A 23,711-nucleotide genomic window follows, 5' to 3' on the forward strand; every position below is an offset into this window, starting at 1 on the left:
CTGCCTCAGCCTCCTGTGTAGCTGGGATTACAGGCACCTGCCACCACACCCAGCTAATGTTTGTATTTTTAGTAGAGATGGGGTTTCACCGTGTTGGCCAGGCTGGTCTTGAACTCCTGACCTCAGGTAATCTGCACACTTAGGCCCCCCAAAGTACTGGGATCAGGCATGAGCCACTTCACCCAGCCAAAAGACTTTATTTTTAATATATATATATATATATTTATTATTATACTTTAGGTTTTAGGGTACATGTGCACAATGTGCAGGTTTGTTACATATGTATCCATGTGCCATGTTGTTTTGCTGCACCCATTAACTCGTCATTTAGCATTAGGTATATCTCCTAATGCTGTCCCTCCCCGCTCCCCCCACCCCACAACAGTCCCCGGAGTGTGATGTTCCCCTTCCTGTGTCCATGAGTTCTCATTGTTCAATTCCCACCTATGAGTGAGAACATGCTGTGTTTGGTATTTTTAATATTTTTAAAATAATTTCAACTTTTATTCTTTAATTGTAGATTCAGGGATGCATGTGCAGGTTCATTACATGGGTATATTGCATGCTGCTGAGGTTTGGGGTATCATTGATCACATCACCCAGGTAGTGAGCATAGTACCCAATGGTTTCTCAACTCTTGACTTCCTCCCTCCTTCTCTGCTCTAGTAGTTCCCGGTGTCTATTGGTTGCCATCTTTATGTCCATGTATACTGAATGTTTAGCTCTCACTTATAATTGAGAATATGTGGTATTTGGTTTTCTGTTCCTACATTAATTTGTTTAGAATAATGACCTCCAGCTGCATTCATGTTGCTGCAAAGGACAGGATTTTCTTCTTTTTCATTGCTGCATAGTATTCCATGGTGCATATGTACCATGTTTTCTTTATCCAATCCGCCACCGATGGGCACCTAGGTTGATTCCATATCTTTGCTATTATGAATAGTGCTGCAGTGAACATATGTGTGCAGCTGTCTTTTTGGGAGAATGATTTATTCTCTTTTAGGTATATACCCAGTAATGGAATTGCTGGATCAAATGGTAGTTCTGTTTTAAGATCTTTAAGAAATCTCCAACTGCTTTGCACAGCAGCTGAACTAATTTGCATTCCAACCAACAGTGTGTAAGTGTTCCCTTTGCACCATAGCCTTGCTGGAATTTGTTGTTTTAATAATAGCCATCAGACTCATGTGAGATGGTATCTTATTTTGATTTCAATTTGCATTTCTCTGATGACAAGTGATATTGAACATTTTTTCATATGTTTGTTGGCAAATTTTGTGTGGTTTTGAGAAGTGTCTGTTCATATCCTTTGCCCACTTTTTAATAAAATTATTTATATTTTGCTTGTTGAGGTGTATAAATTCCTTACAGATTCTGAATATTAGACTTTTGTCAGATGCATAGTTTGCAAATATTTTCTGCCATTCTGTAGGCTGCCTGTTTATTCTGTTGATGTATTTTTGCTATGCAAAAGCTCTTTAGTTTAATTAGGTCCTGCTTGTCAATTTTTGTTTTTGTTGCAATTGCTTTTGAGGACTTATCATAAATTCTTTCCCAAGGTTGACGTCCAGAATGGTGCTTCCTACGTTATTTTCTAGGATTCTCATAGCTTGAGATTTTACATTTAAACCTTTAATCAATCTTGAATTAATTTTTTGATATGGTGAAAGGTAAGGGTCCTATTTCATTCTTCTGTGTGTGACCAGCCAGCTATTCTAGCACCATTAACTGAATAGGGAGTCCTTTCCACATAGCTTATCTCAAAGCTACTTTTTTATAACACTTTTCATATGATATAGGAAAACATCAATTATATATCTCAAAAATTCTGGGGAGAGAAGAAGTTGGAGATTATAGCCAGACCAATTCCTTACTCTTTTCCCCTGTCTGATGCCACCAGGTGTTCCTAGATCCAAATGTCCCAAAAAGAGCCTATGTACTTTGTGTCCTATAAGCTGCCCTTCTATTTTATATACTGATTAATACAAAAATGCAAAAATCCTGCATTGACAAGTTCAGTGCTTCAGGACCATTCTATGAAATAAAATAAGAGAAAAATTTACAACTTAGGGCATTGGAAATAGGTTCTTGAGGTTAAAATAGACCAGGTCAAGTCACAGGCTATGTGGGTCACCACCAGTAAAAACCGAGCAGAGGTGAGGATGTCCTAGTCTTAAGTGGCTGTAATTGATGATATTTGCCTTGAAATCAATAGGTCCATTTTATATATATTCACCTGTACTAACCGCAACCAAAAATATGGAGGGAAAAATAACTAATAGACTTTTCTTGGAGAGTGTGGTGAGAAGGAATTACAGTGTTTAAATTGAAATGAGATGAAAATCAGTGTTCTCTTACCTGAATGGGAAAGGTTTTCAAATAAATTTGGTGACTCAAAAAATAAACATTTTTATTAGACATAGGTTAACTCTTAGATAACAAAATCACTTTCTAATAGTATAGATTTTTAAAAATTATCAATATTCATGAATATTTGCATGAAATTTTTGTTTGTCCTACTTGAATGACTACTTGGAAGGCACCTACAGAAGCATCCACCAAAAGCTGACAGATGCTGCCATTCACAAGTAGCTTTGAAAATAAACATGAAATAACAATTACAGTTTGGGCTCTGTTAATTAGAAAGTTAGTGGGCTTTTTTTAATAGGCCAAGGATGCTGGATATGTCAAAGCACAGTATTAAAAACTTTTAAATATCTTTTACTATATATAACTTACTATGCCTAATTAACTACCTCTTTCTCCTTTAGGGGGGCCTCTTATGCCCAAGATACTGTATACAAAGGAGTACAATGTCATGATCAAAAACCTAGCCTCCATAGCCAAACCACTCTGCTTGTGTGACCTTCAGCAAGGTACTTAACCTCTCTGAGCCTCAGTTTCTTCATCTGTAAAATGAGGATAACAGTACCTATTTAAAGAGATGTTGTTAATATTCAAAGTTTTAATGTACTTAAAAATAGACTTAAAATTAGCTATAAGAGGACCGGCACATATAAGCTTTAAATAAATAAGTGCTACAAAGGATATAGTAATTGCACTTTTTCTTCATATATTTTTTTTTAGTTTTTAATGAATGTTTTCATATATACTATTAATTATAAAATTCCTGTGAAATATTCATTGTTACCCTATTTTTCGCATATGGGAACTGAGCAAAAGAGGTCGTTCAAGGCCACTCCACCAATAAGAACCAAATTTGGAAGGAGAGTGCAGGTCTCACAGCTGCTACTCCAGGATGCAACCCATTGTGTTGCACTGTCCCTTGATAATTGGATTTTAATCAGGTCTGTGGATGTCACACGCACACACAGACACACACACACACACACACACACACACACACACGCAAAACAGAACTTTGGATAAGATACAAGAAAAATAATCTCACCAAGAATGTACTTTAGTGAGAGGAAGCAGTTACTTCAACATAGACAAAGGCGAACAGCAGACAAGGAGGAAGCAATTAAACAGAAGGAGTCCACTAGTTTGTTTCATTTTATTTATCATTATATTAAGCATAGTGTCATTCAGAGGCTAACAGAAAGACCCCCACCTTTGAGCCTATGCTAAGGGGATCCTGGAAGCCTTCGTCAGGGTGGCTGAGCCACTGCTGTGAGGTGAGCAGAGCCTGGGACCCTGACACCCTCAGGGAGAAAGCAAGGGAGTGACTGTCAATAATTAAACAATCTGTAACCCTTTATATTGTTTTGGTTCTCAGAAACAAATTGAGGACACCACACATAGAATGTAAATTGGCCTTTGTAGTAGTCTTGCCCCCTGGTATAAATAGCAGATGCTCTTCCTTAATGCAGGCCAGTTTAGAGGAAATCTATTTGCATAATGAAACATGATATTTCCATGTACCCTGAAACTCAGCTTCTTCAAGTTTCTGTGTTCTTCTCATTGGGACGACTTGGAAAAGAAGTATTTTATTATTGTCCATCCCCAGAATAGAAGCTCTAGACCTGGGAGTCCCCAAAATATAGTAGGGATAAAGAACCATTTTTAAAAATATCAACAAATGAAAGAGAAATGTATTAAGTGTTGTAAGCAATCCTAAAGGATTGCTAAGAATCTTAAAGGTTCTTTGCTTTGATATGCAATCATGAAACACTGATAGCATGAGTGAAAAAACGTAACTTTAATAAATATGGTGTCTTTGGAAGAACAAATGTTTCAAAATGAGGCATATAGAGGAGAGGGGAAGAGAGAGAGAGAGAGAAGAAATATTGAAAATATTTTCTTAGTAGATAAAGGGAGGTCAGAGAGGTGATTCTCAGGTAGAGGAGATAAAAAGAGATGAGAGCTCAGGGAACCATAAAGGAGGAAATGGTACAAGAATGAGGGTGTTGTCACAAAGACTTATCAAGGTCTAGAAAATGTTTTCAGCGTAACTATAGAAGAGAGAGATGTTAAATTTTGCTTGACTACCTAAGTCTTCTCTTGCTTCATCTGCCAAAGCACGCTTCATTGGAAAAGACGGTAGAGCTTTCTAGCAGGTCTTCTACAGGATTTCTTTGCAATAAAAATATACAGAAGTAGCACGCATGTCCACCTGTAAGCTGACAAATTGCCAATTGGTAGAAAGTCTGTAAGTGAATTTAGCTAAATACAAAAGAGTACAACTTGAAGTACAATACATTAAAGTTAAGATTCTAAAACTAATATATTTTTAATAGTAGCTATGATGAGATTATCGTAGCCCAGGTGGTACTATTGAAATATTGAGAGTAAGATGTGTGTCCATGTTTAATGTTGTATGCAGTAGGACTTTTATTAAAAACAAAAAAACTAAAAAACCTGTAGGCAACTTAAATTTTAAAACCTAGATAAAAGAGATACATATAATTTTTATTATTATACTTTAAGTTCTAGGGTGCATGTGCACAACGTGCAGGTTTGTTACATATGTATACATGTGCCATGTTGGTGTGCTGCACCCATTAACTCATCATTTACATTAGGTATATCTCCTAATGCTATCCCTGCCCCTCCCCCAACCCCATGACAGGCCCCAGTGTGTGATGTTCCCCACCCTGTGTCCAAGTGTTCTCATTGTTCAATTCCCACCTATAAGTGAGAACATGCGGTGTTTGGTTTTCTGTCCTTGTGATAGTTTGCTCAGAATCATGGTTTCTAGCTTCATCCATGTCCCTACAAAGGACATGAACTAATCCTTTTTAATGGCTGCATAGTATTCCATGGTGTATATGTGCCACATTTTCTTAATCCAGTCTATCATTGATGGACATTTGGGTTGGTTCCAAGTCTTTACTGTTGTGGATAATGCTGCAATAAACATACATGTGCGTGTGTCTTTATAGCAGCATGACTTATAGTCCTTTGAGTATATACCCAGTAATGGGATGGCTGGGTCAAATGGCATTTCTAGTTCTAGATCCTTGAGGAATTGCCACACTCTCTTCCACAATGGTTAAACTAGTTTACAGTCCCACCAACAGTGTAAAAGTGTTCCTATTTCTCTATATCCTCTCCAGCACCTGTTGTTTTCTGACTTTTTATTGATCGCCATTCTAACAGGTGTGAGATGGTATCTCATTGTGAGTTTGATTTGCATTTCTCTGATGGCCAGTGATGATGAGCATTTTTTCATGTGTCTGTTGGCTAAATAAATGTCTGCTTTTGAGAAGTGTCTGTTCATATTCTTTACCTACTTTTTGATGGGGTTGTTTGATTTTTTCTTGTAAATTTGTTTAAGTTCTTTGTAGATTCTGGATATTAACCCTTTGTCAGATGAGTAGTTTGCAAAAATTTTCTCCCATTCTGTAGGTTGCCTGTTCACTCTGATAGTAGTTTCTTTTGCTGTGCAGAAGCTCTTTAGTTTAATTAGATCCCATTTGTCAATTTTGGCTTTTGTTGCCATTGCTTTTTGTGTTTTAGTCATGAAGCCCTTGCCCATGCCTATGTCCTGAATGGTATTGCCTAGGTTTTCTTCTAGGGTTTTTATGGTTTTAGGTTTAACATTTAAGTCTTTAATCCATCTTGAATTAATTTTTGTATAAGGTGTAAGGAAGGGATCCAGTTTCAGCTTTCTACATATGGTTAACCAGTTTTCCCAGCACCATTTATTAAATAGGGAATCCTTTCCCCATTTCTTGTTTTTGTCAGGTTTGTCAAAGATCAGATGGTTGTAGATGTGTGGTATCATTTCCGAGGGCTCTATTCTGTCCCATTGGTCTACATCTCTGTTTTAGTACCAGTACCATGCTGTTTTGGTTACTGTAGCCTTGTACTATACTTTGAAGTCAGGTAGCATGATGCCTCCAGCTTTGTTCTTTTGGCTTAGGATTTTCTTGGCAGTGTGGGCTCTTTTTTGGTTCCATATGAACTTTAAAGTAGTTTTTTCCAATTCTGTGAAGAAAGTCATTGGTAGGATGATGGGGATGGTGTTGAATCTGTAAATTACCTTGGGCAGTATGGCCATTTTCACAATATTGATTCTTCCTATCTGTGAGCATGAAATGTTCTTCCATTTGTTTGTGTCCTCTTTTATTTCATTGAGCAGTGGTTTGTAGTTCTCCTTGAAGAGGTCTTCACATCCCTTGTAAGTTGGATTCCTAGGTATTTTATTCTATTTGAAGCAATTGTGAATGGGAGTTCACTCATGATTTGGCTCTCTGTTAGTCTGTTATTGGTGTATAGGAACACTTGTGATTTTTGTACATTGATTTTGTATCCTGAGACTTTGCTGAAGTTGTTTATCAGCTTAAAGAGATTTGGGGCTGAGATGATGGGGTTTTCTAAATATACAATCATGTCATCTGCAGAGAGGGACAATTTGACTTCCTCTTTTCCTAATTGCATACGCTTTATTTCTTTCTCTTGCCTGATTGCCCTGGCCAGAACTTCCAACACTATGTTGAATAGGAGTGGTGAGAGAGGGCATCCCTGTCTTATGCCAGTTTTCAAGAAAATTTTATATAAAAATACTGCTTACTCAAATTGGCCCCAGTAGAGAGAATATCTAAAGACAGTAATTGCCATAGAAGAAAAGGGGAAGCAGCTAACAAGCTCCATCACAATAAAAGATTTAGACCTTGATGGCTTCACAAACTTCTTGCTTCATTCTCCAAAGTGCACTTTAAACATCATATAATCTCAATGCACCTTAAGTCTTTCTAGTCCAGGGAAAAAGAGTTTAAACTTTTAAGTTTATTTTTATAAAATTAGCAAAATACTTTCTTCTATAACCTGACAGATTCAATGAAAAAAGAAAACTGCAGACCGATCCCATTTGTAAATATCTGCATAAAAATCTTAGATCAATTACTAGCAAATAGATTTATTAAAAAACACTATACATTATGACCAAGTAAGCTTTATTCTAGGAATTGAAGAGTCATTAAATATCAGGAAGTCCCATTAATGAAATCTAACACATTAGAGTTAAGATAAAATATCTTATGTTTATATCTGCTTATATAGACACAGAAAAGGCATTTGACAAAATTCAAAATCTATCATGTTTTAAAAAAGTAAAAGGATCGAATAAGGCTGGAATTGATGGATTAAGTCCTTAATTCAGTACTGTATGTTATATAACTTCCATTCTAATAACCATCACTTTATTTCACAGGGGAATATTTCTTGCAAAATTTATAACAAGACCAGTTATGTGTTTACTTGTATCATAGATAAAAAGTCAATGTCTTTTTATATAAATAGCTTCTAAAATACAGAAGAGGCCAGTAATCCTATAGAAAATGACCAGATTCTAAGCTAGTTTGTCATTAAAATAATAATAGATTAAAATAAAATGATTTTCTGTAATTCTAAAATGAGCTATAGAATATGAGCAGAGTGAATTGATAAGTTTAAATATTTGTGAATAATGTGAAAAAAATGCTTAGTCTTACTGATAATAAGCAAAATACAGATTAAGGACACGATTATGCCAGTCTGGCCAACATGGTGAAACCCTGTCTCTACTAAAAATTAGCTGGGCGTGCAGGCATGTGCCTGTAATCCCAGCTACTTGGGAGGCTGAGGCAGGGTAATTGCTGGAACCAGGGAGGTGGAGGTTGCAGTGAGCCGAGATTGCGCCACTGCACTCAAAATTATGATCCAATTTCTGATTTATCAGTTTGAAAAATTTCCCTAAACTTGACAAGTACTCTATTTGAGAGATTATGAGTGAACATGCAATTATATTTATAACTGAAGAGAACGCAAAAATATAAAGCCCAATGGAAGGAAATTTAGCAAAATCTAGAATAATTGCATATAAATTTATTCTCTGACCAAGTAATATCAATTCTAGGAATCAATAAAAAATAAAATAAAAAGGCTTATGCTCAAAGCTGTTTGATACAGCACTATTTCAAAAGCAAAAAGCGAAAGAGAAAAAAATCTATAGGTAGGGGACTGCTGGAATAAAATATGGTAGACCCAAGCAATGAAATACCATGCAGCTATAAAAAGGAATGAGGGGCCAGTTGCCGTGGCTCATGTCACTAATCTGAGCACTTTAGAAGGCTGACGTGGGAGGATCACTTGAGGATAGGAGTTCAAGACCAGCCTGGGCAACAAAGTGAGGCTCTATGTCTACAATAAAAAAAAAAGTATTAAAATGAAAAAGGGCATGGTTGCATGCACCTCTAGATCTAGCTACTTGGGAGGCTGAGGTGGGAGGATTGCTGGAACCCAGGAGTTCAAGGTTACAGTGAGGTATGATCATGCCACTGCACTCCAACCTGGGAGACAGGGCGAGACTACATCGTTAACCGCAAAAAATTAAAAAGTAAAATAAAGGAATGAGGAATATCTCTATATACTGCCATGAAGTTTCCCAATAATATGTTAAGTATCTGTCACACACAGACAGGTTTAGAGATTTGCCAGTTTGGTTTGGAGCAGGAAGGTAGACAGAAAGGAAGATCCACAGAATAAAAGAGCACTTGATATTGTAGATGGATAATTTAGAACTAACAGTATTTGATTAATATATTTGGCAAGAGCAAGAAAAAGTCTGAACCACAAAAGCAAATAGAATCATAGTAACTTTCTGACTGTTTAATCAATTATTATATTTACATAGACTTACTAATGTAACACTCAACTGTTTAATGAAATATGATGATATATCTAAAATGGGAAGACACGATATAGTGCAAGGAGGGTAAGTCCTTTTCTCGTCTAAGGTTAAGTCAATACATGATGTCTGAAACTAACCAATCGAGAAATAGCTACATAAGCATGTACTATGGAAATGTAGAGGCAGCTACGAAAACAGAAATCTTTGCTTCTATTGATTTGGGTTAAGTTACATATGCTTTTCAGCACCATGTAAATTTTTCCAAAAAATCAAGTGAAAGTATTACATGGATTAAAAGATAGAAAAACAGTACTTTTTAAAAAGACGTTCAGAAACATTTTCCTAAGTTCATTTAAAACAAAGTGCACTAGGCTACAGTGGTATCTGACTGGGCAGAAAATAGAGAAAGAGACAGACCCCAAAAAGACCTGAAGTGACATCAGTTGAGCCTGGAGACCATCACCAGAGCTAGTCCTAAGGGTGAGTCCACAATGAGTGAAAGGGAGATGGGGTGTTTTCTGTCATTTTAAACTACAGCAACAGCATGGAGATGCTCCATTCGTCACTTTTTTCTCGCTCTCCAGTTTTTGATGGTTCAGATGTCTCTAGGGTGATACCAATCATTTCATTATATTTCACGTAATACCAGCTTAAGAAACAATGTAATGAAAAGTCCATGTGCTATTACTTTTATTGCCCTGTCAGTAAGATCCAGGATTGCCTCCCTCATTTCTACTTTTTAAAAATTATTTTCTCAACTTTTCTGATGTGATTTACACTTACTGGGAAGCTTTTGCTTTTTGGAATTCTTTTAAGATTATAACCTCTTTTTTTTATTTTTATTTTTTTTTGAGACGGAGTCTCGCTCTGTCACCCAGGCTGGAGTGCAGTGGTGCAATCTCGGCTCACTGCAAGCTCCGCCTCCCAGGTTCACGCCATTCTCCTGCCTCAGCCTCTCCGTGTAGCTGGGACTACAGGCGCCCGCCACCACGCCAGGCTAATTTTTTGTATTTTTTAGTAGAGACGGGGTTTCACCGTGGTCTCGATCTCCTGACCTCGTGATCCGACCGCCTCGGCCTCCCAAAGTGCTGGGATTACAAGCATGAGCCACCGTGCCCGGCCAAGAATTATAATTGTAACTTATACATTTCACAATTTTTGTTTGAAATGAGGAAAATGCTTTTTTAACTATATTTCAATTTCACAAGTAATTTAGGGTAAAAGACAGCAAGAGATGTTGGTAATGTTGCATCCAAGTGTCTTCTATTTGTCATGATTGTGTAAACACCTATAATTTCTCACCTCACTTCTCTAGCCCCTCTGGATGGATATTCAGAGAATGAGGATGAATATTCCTCTGAATACAAAGACTTGGGATATTCTTTCCCTTTAACTGAGAGAAAGAAAAGCAAACTGAATAGACATGGAAATAATAATTTGCATCACAGACATCCCTTCAGGTTGGCAGTTTGAGTTCACCTTAAGGCAATGCCACTGACTGGGGCTTTCCCTGAGTGTGTGTGCTATATCTTAGGCACTGCCATGGCCCTGGTTAGGGCTTAGAACATGTCATCCCAAAGTATGACACCATGGTCTGCTGAGTACTTTCAATGGAAGGAAATTGGAAGGGCCTCAGAAGCAAGAATTTCTCTCTGACCTTCTCCTGTTCTCCTTTCTCCTTTCCCCATTTCTCTACCAAAAATGGGTCATAGAAACTAAAACTATTCTTGAAAGCAGGCCATAAAACCTATAAACTTTACTCTCTGGTCTTCTCCCTTTTCCCTTGAGAGTCCTTATGTGACGGGTGTCATGCCCTATACCTGGAAGAAGGAATGCTACATAGAGAGGCCCAGAAGAATCTGAAAAAACAGGCCTTACTGGGCTCCGTCAGTTTATCACCATTACAACACACCCTTTTTGTCCAATCGTATTTCTATACAGCTGATCCTGCATTGAGCGCAAGCAAAAAACTGTCAAGTTTTCCCTGGATCTTTGGGCTTTCATTTCTGAAGTTTCCTGTGTCATGTAAAACTTTGTTAAATAAATTTGTTATGCTTTTCTCTTGATAACCTGTCTTTTATTGTGGGAGTGTCAGGCAAGACGCTTGTAATGGGTGGGCAAAAGGTGTTACTATTTCACTTCTACAGCCTCAAGACCTATCACCATGTCTAGCATATGTTGAATTAATGAAGTTGGATGATTGAATGACTGTTATCTCAATAATTGCCACTGATTTGACTATTTAAGCAGGTCTTTTTTCCTCCTAAATCTTCTTCCCATGCTATACTGAAAGTCACAGAAAGTCATTATTGCAAAAGAATAGCTTTCCTCAGTCAAGGCTAAATAAGTAACAGGAATTGACAGTGAACACCTCCCATTCAAGTTAGAATGAACATTATTTGGTCTTAGACACATAAATGTTCAGACAAGAGGTTTCCATTTAGAAGAAGCAAATCAATGATGAGTTCAGAAAACATTCTTGTTAACACACTCAAAAATTGCAATCAAAAATTGAGCATCACCTGAAAATGGTAAACTTTTTAAACAAACAGAATGATATGAGGATAAAGGGATGTTTCTAATTAGATTCCGTTTTCTAAAATCTTTCACTTTCCTTACTAGTCTGATGCTCACAGGCATAAGGTCAGTGTGATATTTTTGATAACATACGTAGGTCTGCAGAGTTCATAGCACCGCAGACTTGGGAAGATTTTACATGTCCAGTGCATGGCCCAGAGGCAGCAGTGTTTATTTTAGCCAGTAACAAACATGATAAATGATGTGCCACCCTCCGTCACTACTGGTCACTGGAAGGGTTGGCTGACCATCAGCCCAGAACTCAATTCCTACAGGTTCCCTGCCAAACTATTTGAATAAACCTAGGCAAGTTTACAATTTCTGCTATGGCTGAAAAACATCTTTCACTTGGCAGTCTAAATACATTTCAGAGCATTTGAGGGTGAACTGTTGGTTTCTATGCTTAAGTAGTAATTTCAGGTATTTTTAGAACATCTTCCTTGAAATATAATCAACATACCATATGATTTTTCCATTGCTTTTAATATATTTACAGAGTTGCATAATCATCGCCACAACCAATTTTCTAATATTTGCATTACCTCAAAAAAAAACCTCTGTACCCCCAAATCATCCCACCTCGACTAGTCCTAAGCAAGCACTAATGATTCCACTTCCCTGCTAGGTGGGCTGTTTTCATTGTCATTTGCTTGTTTATTGATTGGTGACATGGCCAGTCTATTTTAATGAAGTCTATTTCCCTGCAGTGTCTCTCCTAAGTAAGACACAGCTTTGGACATTCATAGTTACTGGGGACAACAGTTTTAGCAGGGCTCTCTTTCTCCTTTCCTGATCTCTCTGTTAAGCTGCCTGCCTCATTTGATATCATATCCAAATTATCAGCTGATTGCTCTATTGTTTTGGACAATGCCCTGGGGCATAAATTGCTCTGTAGTATTATCTGATTAAACCCATGCAGTATTAGTTTTATTTCTTGTTTTGTTTTGGTTTGGTTTTTTGAGACAGAGTCTTGCTCTGTTGCCCAGGCTGGAGAGTGGTGGCGCAATCTTGGCTCACTGCAACCTCTGCCTCCTGGGTTCAAGTGATTCCCCTGCCTCAGCCTCCTGAGTAGCTGGAATTACAAGTGGCCACCACCAGCCCAGCTAATTTTTGTATTCTTAGTAGAGATGGGGTTTCACCATGTTGGCCAGGCTGGTCTCTAATTCCTGCCCTCAGGTGATTCACCTACCTTGGCCTCCCAAAGTTCTGGGATTACAGGTATGAGCCACCATACCCAGCTGCAGTAGTAGTTTTTAAAGACAGGTTTTGAGGTTTATGGAGGCTCCAGGAGGGCACTTCTTATGTACCTCTTTCTCTTTTTCTGTCTGGTGAACTAGCTGGCCTATGGTTAAAGTTTTTGCTCTCACTTAAGAAGTGCTATTTGTTTTCACTGGATATGAAATTCTGGGTTGAAAATTCTTTTCTTTAAGAATGTTGAATATTGGCCCCCACTCTCTTCTGGCTTGTAGAGTTTCTGCTGAGAGATCCACTGTTAGTACCCTTATACTTGAACTTCACCATATTCTGTTTAAAATAAAATCAATTCCTTTGGGGGGCATTCAGATGTCCCTTTTCCTATGGATTCTCCTTTCATTTGGTTAAGATGTCTCAACCCTACTCCAGGCACTGGCTGGAGGAGTTAGCCTCTGGTCCTCTGGACTTTTTGTCTTGACTCTCCTGGTGTGGGGTGCTGCCCAAAGATTGAGTTCATGTCAGGAAAATCGGAACCCCAATCTTCTTGCTAGCCATGCACAGAGTAGACACTCCATCCTGACTGAGAGCTGGTGGGAGGAACATAGCCACCAACACTTTGGCAACATGCACCTGGAATATATCCTCTTCATGGAGTTGGAGAGGATGAAAAATGTTAGTGGTTTCCCCCTCCCAATAAAATATGGCAACTCTTGATCAGAAATTGAAAAGAGAAGGAACTCATCTTTTTGACAACTTGGATTGAAGTTTGTTAGGCTGAGCTTAGCATAAAGAGGGAGAGTGTAGAAGGTGGCTCAAATGTTACAGACTCTCATTGTTCTGAGTTTTAGTAGATTTTCTTAAATAGATGTTTCTTCATTTTCTGTATGCCATTTGGACAATTTCCACAGATTAGAGCAAAACTTTAATGTCTGTTCCAGAAGGAAGTATGTTGGATTTTACTGTACAATGAAGAAATGGGTATTGGGGGAACCTGCCCCCAATATTTCAACGTAGGTTCTTTCTATTTTCCATAAGTGTCAGCCAGCTGAGAAATAAAAAGAGAGACAGTATAAAGAGAGGAATTTTACAGCTGGGCTGCTGGGGGTGACATCACATATCGGTAGGACCATGATGCCCACCTGAGTTTTTTATTAAGGGTTTCAAACCAGCAAGTTTTTTATTAAGGGTTTCAAAAGGGGAGGGGGTGTAATAACAGACAGTAGATACAAAGATCACATGCTTCAAAGGGCAAAAGGCAGAACAAAGATCATATGCTTCCAAGGGAACAGGACAAAGGGCAAAAGCAGCTCTACTGATAAGGGTCCAACAAAGATCACAAGGCAAAGGGCAAAAGCAGAATTACTGATAAGGGTCTACATTCAGCAGTGCACATATTGTCTTGATAAGCATTTTAAACAACAGAAAACAGGGTTTGAGAGCAGAGAACTGGTCTGACCACAGATTTACCAGGGTGGAGTTTTTACCCACCCTAGCAAGCCTGAGGGTACTGCAGGAGACCAGGGCGTATCTCAGTCCTTATCTCAACCACATAAGACAGACATTCCCAGAGCGGCCATTTATAGAACTCCCCCCAGGAATGCATTCCTTCCCCAGGGTATTAATATTAATATTCCTTGCTAGGAAGAGAATTTAGCAATATCTTCCCTATTTGCATGTCCGTTTATAGGCTCTCTACAAGAAGAAAAATATGGCTGTTTTTACCTGACTCTGCAGGCAGTCAGGCCTTATGGTTGTCTTCCCTTTTTCCCTAAAAATCACTGTTATTCTGTTCTTTTTCAAGGTGCACTGATTTCATATTGTTCAAACACAGATGTTTTACAATCAATTTGTACAGTTAACATAATTATCACAGTGGTCCTCAGGTGACATACATCCTCAGTTTATGAAGATAACAGGATTAAGAGATTAAAGACAGGCATAAGAAATTATAAAAGTATTATTTGGGAACTGATAAATGTCCATGAAATCTTCACAATTTGTGTTCTTCTGCCACAGCTCCAGCCGGTCCCTCCACTTGGGGTCCCTGACTTCCTGCAACATCTCTCCCTTTCTTTTTATATAAATGTGCCATGGCGATGAAGGCTTGTTCGTTCTCCCAGTTTTGATGAAGGAGTCTTTGACTGGTCTGGCACACTAAAAACAAGCTGATTAAACAGAGAAACATAATTCCAAAATTTACTACAGTGGAGCCCCCAATAGACTTAATCCAAGTCATGGGGTTTAGTCCAGAAAGACTTTCTGCCACCTGATCTAGTGCCTCAGTTCCAGGCACAATGGATAAATGAGCTTGAGAAGCTTCAAAAATTTATTTCTTTAATTTAGTTATGTCCAAGGATAATTTATCTTCCCTACCCAGCAGGTGTCCTTCGACCATTTCCCATGAATGATCAGTCTTCTTGTAGGAATATGGTGTGATACAGAAATCAGAAGTATTCCAATCGTGCTGCATTTGCATGTGATGTTTGAGACTTATTAGCTGATCTCCAAGCCAAATAACAGACTGTCTTAAATCATTAATTTGATTAGCTAATTTTTGATCAATGCCCTGTTGAGAATTCCACATTTGGGTGTAATTAGCTTGCCAATCATTGACAAAATGAGCCATTTGAATAGATTGGTGTAATGCCACCCCGGCAGTGGTGGCCAGTGCAGTGACTGTCATTAGGCCCATGATCACAGTGATTAAAGTGAAAACAAATCTCTTAGATCTTTTGAGAATTTGTTGTAACACTTCATTAACTAAATGTACTGAGGGTGAAGATTCCCAAGGTCTGGGTAAAGTTACCAGTATCCAGATTCCTTCTCAAGCTCTCACCAACATTACACTTTTCCTGAAGTCAAAACAGGAGTTAACACAAGTGTATAAATGACAATTAATGCATTGGACAGTTTGATTGTTCATCCAAATTTTGATATTTCCCACTAACAGCATGTAAGAAGGCTTAACACAACTCTTTATAAGGATAGTCAGGTTGGAGGTAAACAAAGCAGAATGTTTCAATCTACATTGATACTGAGAGAGAGAAGTGGCGGTGGCAACACCTGATGTTCTCCACTGTAAAGAAGCAATCTGAGGTGCTCGGGAATACTGAAGAGGTGGAGGCGCATACCTTGGTGGAGAAGAATTATCATAAGGCCAATCAGAGTCCCATAAAGGAGGATCAGCATCTAAAAGAGGAAGAGAGTTCAAAGGGGATTTATCATGGAGTTCAAAATCACGGATGTGAGGGGCAGTAGTGGGGATAACAGACAGAAAAGTTTCCTGTTCCCATACTCGCAGGTTGACCATGGAAATAGCCAATTTCCAAAGTTCTGGGTGTTCTGGGTTCAGAATGGGGAATATCATATGAGGCCTCATGGTGGGTAATGCCCTTATGTTCTCATTTTAAGGGAAAGAACTCAATATGCCTAGGCAAAGATCTTTTTGCAATGAATTTCTCGGGTGTTCTTTGTGCTTCTTGTATTTGGATGTCTAGGTCTCTATGAGAGACAGGACTAGCTGGATTTCCTAGGCTGACTAAGAATTCCTAAGCCTAGCTGGGGAAGGTGACTGCACCTACCTTTAAACACAGGGCTTGTAACTCAGCTCACACCAGACCAATCAGGTAGTAAAGAGGGCTCACTAAAATACCAATTAGGCTAAAAACAGGAGGTAAAGAAATAATCAAATCATCTATCACCTGAGAGCACAGGAGGAGGGACAATGATCAGGATATAAACCCAGGTATTCGAGCAGGGAGTGGCAACCCCCTTTGGGTCCCCTCCCATTGTATGGGAGCTCTGTTTTTCACTCTATTAAATCTTGCATCTGCACACTCTTCTTGTCCGTGTTTGTTATGGCTCGAGCTGAGTTTTCACTTGCTGTCCACCACTGTTCTTTGCCGCCATTGCAGACCTGCCACTGACTTCCATCCCCCTGGATCCAGCAGGGTGTCTGCTGCGCTTTTGATCCAGAGAGGTGCCCATTGCCCCTCCTGATCAGACTAAAGGCTTGCCATTGTTCCTGCATGGCTAAGTGCCTGGGTTCATCCTAATTGAGCTGAACACTAGTCGCTGGGTTCCATGGTTCTCTTCCATGACCCACAGCTTCTAATGGAGCTATAACACTGACCACATGGCCTAAGGTCCCATTTTTTGGAATCCATGAGGCCAAGAATCCCAGGTCAGAGAACAAAAGGCTTGCTGTCATCTTGGGAGTGGCCTGCCCCATCTTGGGACTGGCTCACCACCATCTTGGGAACCGTAAGAAAAAGGAGCCCCCCCCCCCCGTAACATTTGGTGGCCCATATGGGGATTCTTCAAAGTGGTGGGTAATATCGGACCACTTTCACTTGCTGTTCTGTCCTATCCTTCCTTAGAATTGGAGGAAAATACTGGGCATCTGTCAACAAGTTAAAAATGATTAGTGTGGCCGCTCGACTAAAGACTCAGGTGTGAGGCTTTCTGGGAAAATGCTTTCTAACAACCCCCAACCCTTCTGGGTTGGGAGCTTTGGTCTGCCTGGAACCAGCTTCCGCTTTCACAATTTTCCTGGGGAAGCCAAGAGATGGCTAGAGGCAGAAAGCTGTTGTTCCAAACTCCTGGCATTGGCCAGTGAAGATCATGGCACAGCCAGAAGTCTCAACTGAACAGTCGCCCATGCATGCACCCCACCTCTCCTTCTGACCCATACCTCCTGGGTCCTGACCACAAATTTCTTGAAAGTGTAAGCCCAAAATTCTCCTTACTCTGAATCTACTTCCTCCAATCCCTGCCTCCCAGATACTAATGCTTCAGGCTTTCACTTCCTCTCCCAAGTACTACAGCAGGTTGTATCTCCAAAGGGATCTAAGGAATTTCTATGCTGTGTCCTTAGGCCCCTAGGCTATGAACCCAGGGAGTCTTGTCCTTGGTGTCCCTCCCAATTTAGGCATACAGCACTTGACGTGGGCAGTTATGTGAGACCCATTCCCCACCATCCTTGCCAGGACCTTAGAACGGATAACCCAGTACTTTAACAACTGGAACTGGGTCTGCAACCACATAATAGGTCAGGATGAAAACGAATTGACTAAATTAAAGGGAGGCACATATTACTATAGTGGCAAATGGAAGCAATGAGGAAACGTCCTTCCACTGTGTTTCTAAAATCCATCTACAAAGACAGGAAAGAGAGACAGGAGAGAGAGAGAGAAGCAGAGAGAGAGAGATAGAGAGGAGAGAGAGAGAGACAGGGGAAAGAGAAGCAGAAAGAGAGAGGGGAAAGAGGCAGAGAGACAAAGAAGGAGTCAGAGAAAGATAGAAGTAGTAAAGAAAAAACAGTGTGCCCTATTCCTTTAAACCCCAGGGTAAATTTAAAACCTATTATTGATAATTGAAGGTCCTTTCTGTGACCCTATAACACTCCAATACTACCTTGTTGTCAGTGTAAACAAGGGCGTAGCCTGAAAACACTGAGACCACTGACAACCCGTAGACTTCTTATCAAAAATCCTTAACCCAGTAACCCACAGATGGGTCAAATGCATTCAATTGGTAGTGGCAACTGCTTTGCTAAAAGTAGAAAAATAACCTTTAGAGGAATCCTCATTGTGAGCACACCTCACCAGTTCAGAACTATCCTAAGTCAAAAAGCAAAAATGTAGATTACTAACTCAAAAATCTTAAAGAATAGGGCTATTCTGTAGAAAACGGTGATTTAACACTAACCGCTGAAACTTCCCTTAACCCAGCAGATTACCTAACATTTGATTTAAATCTTAATTACCATACAAAAGTCCAACCAGATCTAGGAGGAACTCCCTTCAGGACAAGACGATATATGGCTCCTTCCAGATTTTTGAGGAAAAAAATCACAATGGGTATTCAGTAATTGATAGGGAAACTCTTGTAGAAGCAGAGTTAGGAAAATTGCCTAATAATTGGTCTGCTCAAATGTGTGAGCTGTTTGCACTCAGCCAAGACTTAAGTACTTACAGAATCAAAAAAACCATCTCAATCCTGACTCAAAAGGTTGCTTACACCCTCTCTGAAGTGAATTTTTATGGGAATGCATCCTGATGGGGCAGCTGGGTTGTTATGAAATACTCAGGAACCCAGGCCAGCTCTAGGACTCACCCGAGTGCAAAGGCAATGTTGGGCACGCTGGTAAAGCACCACTAGAATCCAGCAGCCCAGACCCCTTTCTTTGTGGTCGAGAAAGGTGGGAAAACAGGTGCAGGACTGCTACATTGGTGAGCGTAACTAATCTGATAAGCAGAGGTCCATGGGTGGTTATGCACAGTGGAAAGGAATAAGCATTAGGATCATAGAGGATGCTCTGACTAACGCTCATTGGAAAATGACTAGGGGTCCTGGCATCTCTATGTTCTTTTTCCAGATGGGAAATGTTCCCCTCAAGGCAAAAACACCCCTAAGATGTATTCTGGAGAATTCTGCCCAGTCAGAGTGCATGTACCTTTTCCCCCTCTCAGACTCGAAGCAAATTAAAATAGACCTAGGTAAATCTTCAGATAACCCTGATGGCTATATTGATGTTTTACAAGGGTTAAGACAATCCTTTGATCTGACATGGAGAGATATAATGTTACTGCTCGATCAGACACTAAACCCAAATGACAGAAGTGCTGCCATAACTGCAGCCCGAGAGTTTGGTGATCTCTAGTATCTCAGTCAGGTCAATGATAGGATGACAACAGAGGAAAGAGAACAATTCCCCACAGGCCAACAGGCAGTTCCCAGTGTAGACCCTCACTGGGATGCAGAATCAGAATATGGAGATTGGTGCTGCAGACGTTTGCTAACTTGTGTGCTACAAGGTCTAAGGAAAACTAGGAAGAAGCCTACAAATTATTCAGTGATGTCCACTATAACACAGGAAAAGGAAGAAAATCCTACTGCCTTTCTGGAGAAACTAAGGGAGGCATTGAGGAAGCATACCTCTCTGTCACCTGACTCTATTGAAGGCCAACTAATCTCAAAGGATAAGTTTATCACTCAGTCAGCTGCAGACATTAGAAAAAAACTTTGAAAGTCCGCCTTAGGCCTGGAGCAAAACTTAGAAACCCTGTTGAACTTGGCAACCTTGGTATTTTTTATAATACAGATCAGGAGGAGCTGGCAGATGGGACAAACGGGATTTTAAAAAGGGCTACCACTTTAGTCATAGCCCTCAGGCAAGTGGCCTTTGGAGGCTCTGGAAAAGGGAAAGTCTGGGAAAATCAAATGCCTAATAGGGCTTGCTTCCAGTGCAGTCTACAAGGATACTTTAAAAAGATTGTCCGAATAGAAATAAGCTGCCCCCTTGTCCATGCCCCTTATGTCAAGGGAATCACTGGAAGGCCCACTGCCCCAGGGGATGAAGGTCCTCTGTGTCAGAAGCCACTAACCAGGTGATCCAGCAGCAGGACTGAGGGTGCCTGGGGCAAGTGCTAGCCCATGCCATCACCCTCACAAAGCCTCAGGTATGCTTGACCATTGAGGGCCAGGAGGTTAACTGTCTCCTGGGCACTGGCCTGGCCTTCTCAGTCTTACTCTCCTGTCCTGGACAACTGTCTTCCAGATCTGTCACTATCCAAGGGGTCCTAGGACAGGCAGCCACTAGATTCTTCTCCCAGCCACTAAGTTGTGACTGGGGAACTTTACTCTTTTCACATGCCTTTCTAATTATGCCTGAAAGCCCCACTCGTTTGTTAGGGAGAGACATTCTAGCAAAAGCAGGGGCCATTATACACCTGAACATAGGAGAAGGAACACACATTTGTTGTCCCTTACTTGAGGAAGGAATTAATCTTGAAGTCTGGGCAATAGAAGGACAATATGGATGAGTGAAGAATGCTTGTCCCATTCAAGTTAAACTAAAGGATTCTGCCTCCTTTCTCTACCAAAAGCACCACCCCCTTAGACCCGAGGCCCAACAAGGACTCCAAAAGATTGTTAAGGACCTAAAAGCCCAAGGCCTAGTAAAACCATGCAATAGCCCCTGCAATACTCCAATTTTAGGAGTACAGAAACCCAATGGACAGTGGAGGTTAGTGCAAAATCTCAAGATTATCGATGAGGTTGTTGTCCCTCTATACTCAGCTGTACCTAACCCTTATACTCTGCTTTCCCACATACCACAGAAAGCAGAGTGGTTTACATTCCTGGACCTTAAGGATGCCTTTTTCTCCATCTCTGTACATCCTGGCTCTCAATTCTTGTTTGCCTTTGAATATCGTTCGAACCCAACGTCTCAACTCACCTGGACTATTTTACCCCAAGGGTTCAGGGATATAGCCTTCATCTATTTGGCCGGGCATTAGCCCAAGACCTGAGCCAGTTCTCATACTTGGACACTCTTGTCCTTTGGAACATGGATGATTTACTTCTAGCCACCCATTCAGAAACCTAGTGCCATCAAGCCACCCAAGCACTATTAAACTTCCTCGCCATTTGTGGCTACAAGGTTTCCAAACAAAAGGCTCAGCTCTGCTGACAACAGGTTAAATACTTAGGGCTAAAATTATCCAAAGGCACCAGGGCCCTCAGTGAGGAATGTATCCAGCCTATACTGGCTTATCCTCATCCCAAAACCCTGAAGCAATTAAGAGGGTTCCTTGGCATAACAGGGCTTTAGCCAAATATGGATTCCCAGGTACGGCAAAATAGCCAGGACATTATACACACTAATTAAGGAAACTCAGAAAGCCAATACCCATTTAGTAGAATGGACACCTGAAGCAGAATTGGCTTTTCAGGCCCTAAAGAAGGAGCTAACGCAAGCACCATTTTTAAGCTTGCCAACGGGACAAGACTTTTCTTTATATGTCACAGAAAAAACAGGAACAGCTCTAGGAGTCCTTACACAGGTCTGAGGGACCAGTTTGAAACCTGTGGCCTACCTGAGTAAGGAAATTGATGTAGTGGCAAAGGGGTGGCCTCATTGTTTATGGGTAGTGGCAACAGTAGCAGTCTTAGTATCTGAAGCAATTAAAATGATACAGGGAAGAGATCTTACAGTGTGGACATCTCATGATGTGAATGGCATACTCACTGCTAAAGAAGCCTTGTGGCTGTCAGACAACCGTTTGCTTAAATATCAGGTATTACTTGAAGGACCAGTGCTGCAACTGTGCACTTGTGCAACTCTTAATCCAGCCACGTTTCTTCCAGACAATGAAGAAAAGATAGAACATAACTGTCAACAAGTAATTGCTCAAACCTATGCTGCTTGAGGGGACCTTCTAGAGGTTCCCTTGACTGATCCCAACCTCAACTTGTACATTAATGGAAGCTCCTTCATAGAAAAAGGACTTCAAAAGTTGGGGTATGCAGTGGTCAGTGATAATGGAATACTTGTAAGTAATCCCTTCACTCCAGGAACTAGCGCTCAGCTGGCAGAACTAATAGCCCTCACTTGGGCACTAGAATTAGGAGATGGAAAAAGGGTAAATATATATACAGACTCTAAGTATGCTTACCTAGTCTTCCATGCCCACACAGCAATATGGAGAGAAAGGGAATTCCTAACTTCCGAGGGAACACCTATTAAACATCAGGAAGCCATTGAGAGATTATTATTGGCTGTACAGAAACCTAAAGAGGTGGCAGTCTTACACAACTGGGGTCATCAGAAAGGAAAGGAAAGGGAAATAGAAGGGAACAGCCAAGTGGATATTGAAGCCAAAAGAGCTGCAAGGTGGGACCCTCCATTAGAAATGCTTATAGAAGGACCCCTGGTATGGGGTAATCCCCTCCAGGAAACCAAGCCCCAGTACTCAGCAGAAGAAATAGAATGTGGAACCTCATGAGTACATAGTTTCCTTCCCTCAGGATGACTAGCCACCGAAGAAGGAAAAATACTTTCATCAATGGAAATTACTTAAAACCCTCCACCAAACCTTTCACTTACGCATTGATAGCACCCATCAGATGGCCAAATCATTATTTACTGGACCACGCCTTTTCAAAACTATCATGCTGGTAGTCAGGGCCTGTGAAGTGTGCCAAAGAAAAATTCCCTGTATTTCAGGCAATACATTTCAATCCCTGTGTCTTTAACCTCCTTGTTAAGTTTGTCTCTTCCAGAATCAAAGCTGTAAAACTACAAATCATTCTTCAAATGGAGCCCCAGAGGCAGTCCATGAGTAAGATCTACCACAGACCCCTGGACCGGCCTGCTAGCCCAGGCTCCAATGTTGATGACATTGAAGTCACCCCTCCCAAGGAAATCTCAACTGTACAACCCCTACTATGCCCCAATTTAGTAGGAAGCAGTTAAGAGCGGTCATTGGCCAACCTCCCCAACAGCACTTGGGTTTTCCTGTCGAGAGGGGGTACTGAGAGACAGGACTAGCTGGATTTCCTAGGCTGACTAAGAATTCCTAAGCCTAGCTGGGGAAGGTGACTACACCTACCTTTAAACACAGGGCTTGTAACTCAGCTCACACCAGACCAATCAGGTAGTAGAGAGGGCTCACTAAAATACCAATAACAGGAGGTAAAGAAATAATCAAATCATCTATCACCTGAGAGCATAGGGGGAGGGATAATGATCGGGATATAAACCCAGGTATTCGAGCAGGGAGTGGCAACCCCCTTTGGGTCCCCTCCCATTGTGTGGGAGCTCTGTTTTTCACTCTATTAAATCTTGCAACTGCACACTCTTCTGGTGAGCTGAGCTTTCGCTCACCATCCACCACTGCTGTTGGCCGCCATTGCAGACCCGCTGCTGACTTCCACCCCTTCTGATCTGGCAGGGTGTCCGCTGTGCTCCTGATTCATCAAGGAGCCCATTGCTGCTCCCGATTGGGCTAAAGGCTCGCCATTGTTCCTGCACGGCTAAGTGCCTTTGTTCTTCCTAATGGAGCTGAACACT

General features: G+C 40.6%; 1 long non-coding RNA gene across 1 annotated transcript in view; it reads left to right on the forward strand.

The window, feature by feature from the left end:
* Positions 1 to 11,141, forward strand: part of LOC116467367 (uncharacterized) — a 43,231-nt gene extending 32,090 nt beyond the window's left edge. Inside the window, exon 6 of the long non-coding RNA XR_004247775.1 lies at positions 11,024 to 11,141. This is a non-coding gene — a long non-coding RNA (uncharacterized LOC116467367). The remainder of the gene's footprint in view (positions 1 to 11,023) is intronic.
* Positions 11,142 to 23,711: the final 12,570 nt, after the last annotated feature.

Source organism: Hylobates moloch, unplaced genomic scaffold, assembly GCF_009828535.3.
Source record: "Hylobates moloch isolate HMO894 unplaced genomic scaffold, HMol_V3 SCAFFOLD_4, whole genome shotgun sequence".
Lineage (NCBI taxonomy): Eukaryota > Metazoa > Chordata > Mammalia > Primates > Hylobatidae > Hylobates > Hylobates moloch.